This window comes from Macrobrachium nipponense, chromosome 34, assembly GCF_015104395.2.
Source record: "Macrobrachium nipponense isolate FS-2020 chromosome 34, ASM1510439v2, whole genome shotgun sequence".
Classification (NCBI taxonomy): domain Eukaryota; kingdom Metazoa; phylum Arthropoda; class Malacostraca; order Decapoda; family Palaemonidae; genus Macrobrachium; species Macrobrachium nipponense.
The window spans coordinates 52517497-52525613 of record NC_061095.1 but is presented as its reverse complement, the minus strand read 5'-3'; positions in this window follow the sequence as shown (position 1 = coordinate 52525613).

The window sequence follows — 8117 nt, the reverse complement described above, 5'->3', positions numbered from 1 at the left end:
TTCAGAGTGAGTCTGGCAAACCAAGTGATTTGAGCACAAGATAATCGAGCCGTCACAAGGGGGGGGTCGTTGACGACATCAAAAAGAAGTCCGGCACAGAACGCCTAGAAGCTTTTCAGTCTTTCATTAGAATAACCCTTTTAGTTTCAGAGGAAATAATGTGTCAGTTTTCTAGAGCTCTTCATTAAGAAACGGCGGATTAAAACGTAAATTTTTTTCATATCTCGTAAATGACGGAATTTTAAACAAGATTTTTTTTTGTTACGACGCATGATAATGTGATGAAAGTGAAAACTGATGAAAAGAAAATGTTTCGACTTAGAATCTGAGAGAAAGAACTTCTTATTTTGGAGTGGAACTTGATTTCCCTTTAAGCAACCACTTTTGCCACCAGCAAGTGATGAGGGCGAAGGTGATTAAAAAAAAAAAAAGGTAATGAATGAAACAGTAATGGAAAAATTGTTTGGCAAGATCTCTAGTCAATTCAACATAGTAAAACAAATAGAGAAACACGTCAAATGTAATGCAATATCCCAATATAGCAATTACTACAATAATAATAGCAGTAATGCTAATTTTAATAATAGTAATAATAATTACAATATTAATAATAAAAATACACAAACAGTCAACAACAGCAAAGAAAATGACAATATAAGGAAAATCTAGGATAATTGTGAGAAGTTAAAGAATAAAGACAATACACAGTGGAAAATATCTTGAAAATAAACCACATACAAAAAAAAGTAATAATGATGAAATACCTTAAAAAATTTTTTTTGCTTCACAAAAATCCAAAAATAACATTGTATGAACACTCACCAACATCGAGACAATGCTGGGTTTCTGAAAATGAAAAAAAAATCGAAAGATTATTAACTATTTAAATAATACATAATAATAATTAACATTATAATAAAGTTTGAACATTGTTATAATTGTATGTCATAGAATCTGCAATGTAACATTTTGCTTTAACTCTCTCTCTCTCTCTCTCTCTCTCTCTCTCTCTCTCTCTCTCTCTCTCTCTCTCACGACTCTCTCAGAGAAACATAACCCCAGAATGTGATAACACGACTTGAGGCACTTTCATATCCTGAGAAAACAAACAGAGTGAGAGAGAGAGAGAGAGAGAGAGAGAGAGAGCCTTATGGTCATATATAAACTTTTCATACGACACTCTTCTAGGGGGGATATAAACATGCTCAGTTCTTTTACAATGCCAAATCCGTTTTCGTTGTGAATTGAATAATAATAATAATAATAATAGGTAATAATAATAATAATAATAATAATAATAATAATAATAATAATAATAATAATAATAATAATAATAATAATAATAATACCTTCTTACAATTCTATATCTTAAATTGTGCAAAGTACATGCAATATTAAAACAATAAATAACATTACCATAATTATAAGGACAGCCATTTAGTGCCAAAATCATCTTTACAGCCGAAAGTACTTTTCGTGTCAGAATAGAAGTCAGAAAGAATAAAAATTATGACCACAGTTCATGAAATTAAACTCTGATGAAGGAGAAGGACTTGCAGAACTGATCTGAGCATTCATGAGGGAGAGGGAAAGTATTTTTTTTGTCTAAATATAACTACGTAACTCTGAATTAATCTATACTATTCAGGTAGATGACACTTTACTTAGTCTAGTAGATTAGGAAAAAATCATGCACTTTTTGAACAGATTATCAAAATTTGGCTCCTAGAAGACTTTTTGATGCTCTTTCTAATTAGATGAGGAGACAAGTGATCTGAGCACTCCATGACCCCAAAAAGTGACATTTTTCAAAATGGCCGCCTAAAATAGACCTATGCCTATAACTTCTGTTGTAAGTCAGGTAGAAACAAGACAGATTTTAGGTAGCTTTACCTATATTGATCAATGTGTCCTATCACGTGCTGCTACCAGAAGTCCACACATGTGTGGCATTCATCTTGGAAATCCAAGATGGCTGCCCTGAAGTTACCTTTATGTATAAATTCGTTGGTAGGAGAGACGGAAATATGATCTTGGTGTCCAAAACCTGTGTTCTAATGTGTGACCTGTCTTCCAGGTAACTCAAAAATTAAATATATGTGGCAGCCATTTTGAAAATTCTATATGGCTGCTTCCAAATTAAACTTTTGTGCATACATTGATGATAGATACTTCATGGTTTTGCATGATTTCCTGAAGTAAAACCATATAGAAGGGTGGTGCTTTATGTTTTCAGGTGTGTCATCCATCTCTTTGTCTTATATCCTGTCTGTATATCCATATGTCCTTCTGACTGGGCTGTCTGTCTGTCTATCTGTTTTTTGTATGTCTTTCAATCTGTTTAAACATCTAATTCCTGTTTCATTTTATTTCAAGGTGCCATAAATATTCAAATACAATTATATTAGCCAAAACCCTTCATGAAGCAATCGCCCTGAATGTTGTACATACATGTATATAGACTAGTGGTGGTGGTAGTTGTAGTTGCTACAGTTTAACCATAGAAAATGTCCTGAAATGTGCATGCAAGTAGATCCAGTGGAAGGAGCTGCCATGCAGAAAACTGCTAAACCCTCAACAGATTGGACATTATGTATTTTATGCCAGGTTATGAAACCAAATGAGAAACTTAAACTACCCAGGTGGTTAAAACACAACGAAGAGACAGTGAATGTGTTACAAAAGGTTAGCAGAAAATATATATGAATTTGAACAACTTGGATGTGTTCCATTGGACATCGACATTAAAAAGACTGGACAATGGCAAAGGAATTGATGCAACGCTACAAGAAAAATGATGCCAAGTTTCACAAGTCATGTGAAGGCCTTTTTCTTCAACAACCAGAAGCTACAGAGGGCTAAAGAAAAGAAAGCAAAGCAGGAGGTTGGCTGTCAACCAAGCCCAGCAAAAAAGAAGCTTAGATTAAGCAGTGACAGCATGCCAAAAGCAGAGTTAAGCTTCTTCTGTGAGAAAGATGAGAGAAGCACCTTTGATCAAAGCAATGTCACTAAATGTTGATCGCAGAGTCCGAGAGTATGCTCATATACTACAAGACAGAAAACTTTCGGCCAAACAAAAAAAAATTTTTTTTTTTTTTTTTCTGCTGGAGATTTGCCAGCTCGTGATGCTGTTTTATCACCACAAATGCATGACAGATTTGTACAAACAAAGTTAGGGCGGGAAAAGAAGTTAAGGGGGAATGATTGATGACAGTGGAACAAAAGATGCTTTCAACACTGGGCTAGTTCTAAGTGAATTGGTTTCACACATAGAAGAACAGAGAGGTGAATAACACTTCCAGTATTTAAACTTGCAGACCTAGGGAAAAATGTATGATGCAAGAAGAATGGCTAAAAATAGATCCAACATATACCCAAAAGGTGCATACGACTAGACTTAAAGAAAAGTTGTTAGCTCTTATTCCAGACTCAGGGCCCATAGTGAGGGAAGAGATGATTAATATTGATGTTGACAGAGATATTGGAAAGGCTATCCGCATTGCTTGTACATATGCAGATGAGGAAGTATTCGATTGATGCATGCAGCTAAAATAGTTCGCAGAGATATACTTTCCATGAATACTCATTTGATGGTACTTTGAGCCAGGATGGTGAAAAGAATGTGGTCCCAACCAGAAGTCTTCTTGTCCTTTTAAAGATGATATTACAGGACCTTGTATCAAAGATCAACCAATGTGATGATGATGCTATGACCAAATAGCCCTTTGTCTGTCACAGCTACTGATTTTTTTTAATACGAAGAAACACCTAAAGGAAGGAAGCTTCATCTACAAGACATCAGAAGTGCAGAGAGACACCATTTTCGATCTATGCAGCCCTACTCATCCATGCAAAAAACTCGACAAAGAAGTCTTGTTGATACTTTGTTTAGGTCATGGGACCTCTGTATATTCATATGAAACGCACTCAAGAGCTCTCAACAGCTCTGCCAATGGTGTCATCAAGCAAGTTTCGTGAACAAGATGGATGTTGTCTGTCCTACAACTCTAAGAAAGGGCAAACCATGTAAGACGAGCAACCTTCCAAGGGGGTCAGGTATTTCAACTTCGCATTTCATTATTTATTATGGCATTATACAATTATTTATCCCTTTTGATTTATTTTAAACTTATGTTATGGTTAAAGGCATTTTACACCTCTCATTAGTCTTATTTTTTATTTTTTGTGTTCTACAATATAAATGGTAACTTATTACTTATCCTATTTTTTTTTTTAGTATGGGCCAGTCTTCTGGTTGCAATGCAACAGATCCATCTCCGAGCAATGGGGATGGAGCAAGGTGAATGATGAATGGTTACCCTATTGGACTTCTCTTCCAGAGGCAGCAAAATCCTGTCAAGAGCTGATAAAATGTGGGTTGCAAGAAATCGTGCAGGCCCTCCATGCAAGTGTTCTCTGGCTACACTGCCATGTACTGAACTCTGTTATTGTAGAGGAGCCTGCTGAGCAAATGACTACATCAGGAGAAGTTTGATAACTTTGACATGGGCTTGTCATTGCCTGTTTTACACCTGTTTTGGACTAGTTTTAATATCATGTTTGCATAATGTTATAGATGCTGTAGATTTACTCCTTTTGACAGTATTCACAGTGTTTGTCATTGGTTAAACAAATATGTTCCATGCACAAATAGTACATGTATTTAAAAGATTTCATGTTTCTCAGGTTTATAGTTTGTGATGAGGACAATGTAACTTGATGATGTATTAAGAGAAATCTAATTAAGTTTAGTCATTATAGATATATACTATTTCAAACTATATACTGTATTATTATGATTGTGGTGTGAGTAAACAAGATGAATACTCAAATGTGATATAACTATGTTTGAGAAATGCATTTTACTATAGCTTCAAACACTTTACATATGCCTAAAAGATTAAATTTTTTTCTGATGCATCTATTACTGTGTTAAATTGTTGGCTGCACTTTTGACTGTCTATGGAACACTTGTAATGCACCTCAGAAAAATCCTTTTTGTCATAATATGTTGGAGGTGCACTCTTTGAGACATTTTTCCCCAAGATCAAGCTTGTACATTTATTAAATTATTAAATTAATTGTTATAAAATGTTGACTTGTTGGCAGCCATCTTGAAAGGTGTTCTATTATTATTTTTGGTAAAAAAAAACAGTGCATTATGGTCATTGTACTTCAAAAAGTATCAAGATAATTAATTATATTCCTAAAAACAAAACATCGGGGCAAAAATTTTAAAAAGTGGCAAATATTAAGGCGGCCATTTTGAAAAATTTCATTTTTCAGGGTCACAGAGTGCCTCAGATCACTTGTCTCATCTTATTGGAAATACCACATAAAAATCTCCTAGAAACCAAATTTGGTAATCTGTTCAAAAAGTGCACAATTCCTACTAGTTTTTGACCTAATCCACTAGACTAACTTATTAAACTAATTTTGAACAATCGTCAGTTCTAGCATCAAATCTAAATGTGCACTTGGTGGTCTAATCGAGCATCACATCTATGTAAACAAACTTGTTTGATCACTGTCTATAGAAAATCGTAAAATTATTTTGGCCTCATCTCCCTCGAACTTCGACAAAACTCCTTTTCAGCATATGTTCTATTTCGTGAAGTCTTATTTCTCTACTGTCTTTATTTCCTTTGAAAGTTTAGTCGCTCCAATAAGGGACTTCTTTGGAAACACCTGAAGAGGAGGCTCAGTAAACAACACTTAGTCTTCAGGAATCGATATTCAAATCACCTGTCACCCTGATGAGAGAGAGAGAGAGAGAGAGAGAGAGAGAGAGAGAGAGAGAGAGAGAGAGAGAGAGAGATTCAGTTCTGCATATTTTCTTTTATTCTTTTTAATCTCTCAGGTGAAATAATATCCCCTTTTTGATGATGATGTGTCATGATGTCTAGAAGCGAAGTTTTCCATTCGTGTCTGCAATGCAGAAATTCGTTGTGGGTAGATTTTGCGACGAAATCTGCCGTGGATGACCACTCTCCTCTGTGATGGCACTGTCTGCCAACACTGCGGTTGTTGGAAGCTGCCTTCACTTCGACATCTCTGTTTTCCTATTGGTTTTTGTTGTCAGTCAATCCTTCTGTTTCTGGCCGTCATGCTGATTGTTTCCCCTCGTCTGAAAGCTGTCCATTCAGGTGAACGAATTCCGCTTGTGCTCAAACAATACCGTTTACGTTGAAGTATTGTATGACAATTTGTTTGTATTCAAAAGCTGTTGCTTTGCTGAACGTGATAGAACGCCGTTTATATCAAAACATAGTAGAGTTGATACCGAAATATTGCTCGACAATTGGTTTGTATTAAAAAATGTTGGTTTGTGGACGTTTGTTAAAATACTGTAGGATGGAATTCCTCTTAAACAAGTTTCAAATGCAGAATTGTTCTTCTAGGACGTTTGAGGGTCTGGTTGGATATTTTCCTCCTCAAAACTTGATGATTTCCGACCTCACCACAAGATTAATAAGTCTGTTTTTAGCACCTTCTGTAACTTCTATTTTACTTTTTCAAACGTCATGTGTATTCAAATGCTACATTTGCTGTTTTTCATGTTGAACCAAGAGAGAGAAACCGGTGATTTGAGCAACATATTTTTCAAACGAGTAAAAGAATCAAATGTTCTTATATGACTATAAGCCATGTATATCTTCTATAAAAATATCTTCCAATTCCGCTTTAAATTGTATAGTTTACCCGATTTTTTACTTTTTTTCTGTCCAGTAAGATGAGTTACTTGTCCAATATACTTGAAGCTAATTAGTTTCGTGGGAGATCTGCTCCGTCATGAATTATTCCTGTTCCATCTCTTCCTCCCTCACGGGGATCGACCTTTTGGAGGGACCTACGTTAGCCATATCGATCTTTCTTCAGTTTTTCTTTCTTATATCTTTGCCTGTTTGTTGATTTTGTTCATCAAGTATTTGTTTTTATATTCACTCTTTTTCATGATGCTACAACCACCACTTTCTGTTACTAATGATGATGATAATGGAAACAAGACAAATTTTTTATCATCACCTGAATGAAATGTTGATTACATAAAGGCAAACAAATTCCTCAACAGATCTTCATTAAATTGATTTCTACCAAAGCAAGCATTTTGAACTCACATCATCCCGTCATCTCAGGAGAGGCATCAATCAGTTATCTTGTCTCAATTTGCTCCATAAAGTCAAATGTTACTGATTGAAGTCAGTCTTTTTAAAAAAAAAAATGTTTCGTGCTCGTGAAATATAAAAATGAAAAGCTATTTATAAAAGATCCAATAACAACGCTTCGTTTGGGGGGGATACAATAAGGACTTGTGTCTGTTGGTCCTTTTCGGCCTCTGCAATAAATTAGGGGTCCTAATAAAAGGATGTCGGAAGTCTGGTGGGATATTGGTAAATGTGGAGTCCTCTCTCTCTCTCTCTCTCTGTACAATACGGCTGAAAAATGTTTCCCGCCACGGCTTCGCTGTAAACAAACTCATGTATTTCAAGTGGGACTTCGAATGAATTAAGACCAAAATGTGCATAATTACAATCAAATAAGCACTGTGGAGTTTCAGGTGTGATGGCAGTAAGGATAAAACCACCAATGACTACGAGGTAAAAATGCATTTCAGTTCAAACCCTGGGAATAAGACTTCCCATACTTTCACTAATATGGGCCACAAAAAGTTTTTTTTTAGTGCGCTGATCACAACTACAATATGGAGTAATATCAATAAAAGTTACATATATAAGCTAATATTGTTCAAATGAGCGCTGGGAAGTGCGCGGGGTAGTTTACATATTCGCGGACAGATCCTTCAGCTCCTAAAATATGATCCTAAATAGAAATATGCATAGAATAAAAGTTGTCCAGAATTTCAAAATATACCCGTCCAATTTACGCCAATTTGCCATTAGCCGATATCTCCCGTGAAACGTAACTTTTTTTAAGCACCCAGTTGATGTGAACGGTGACAAGGGGTCTGAGCTCCCGTAGTTCTTGAGATGTCCCCAGTCAGAAGGGGACAAGAGAAGCACAAATGAGGCTACCTAGGATGTAAAATCGAAGTGATAGTATTCACCCAAATCAGATGGAAAACGACTCAGTTGCACACTTAATGACAGGTTAAGGTC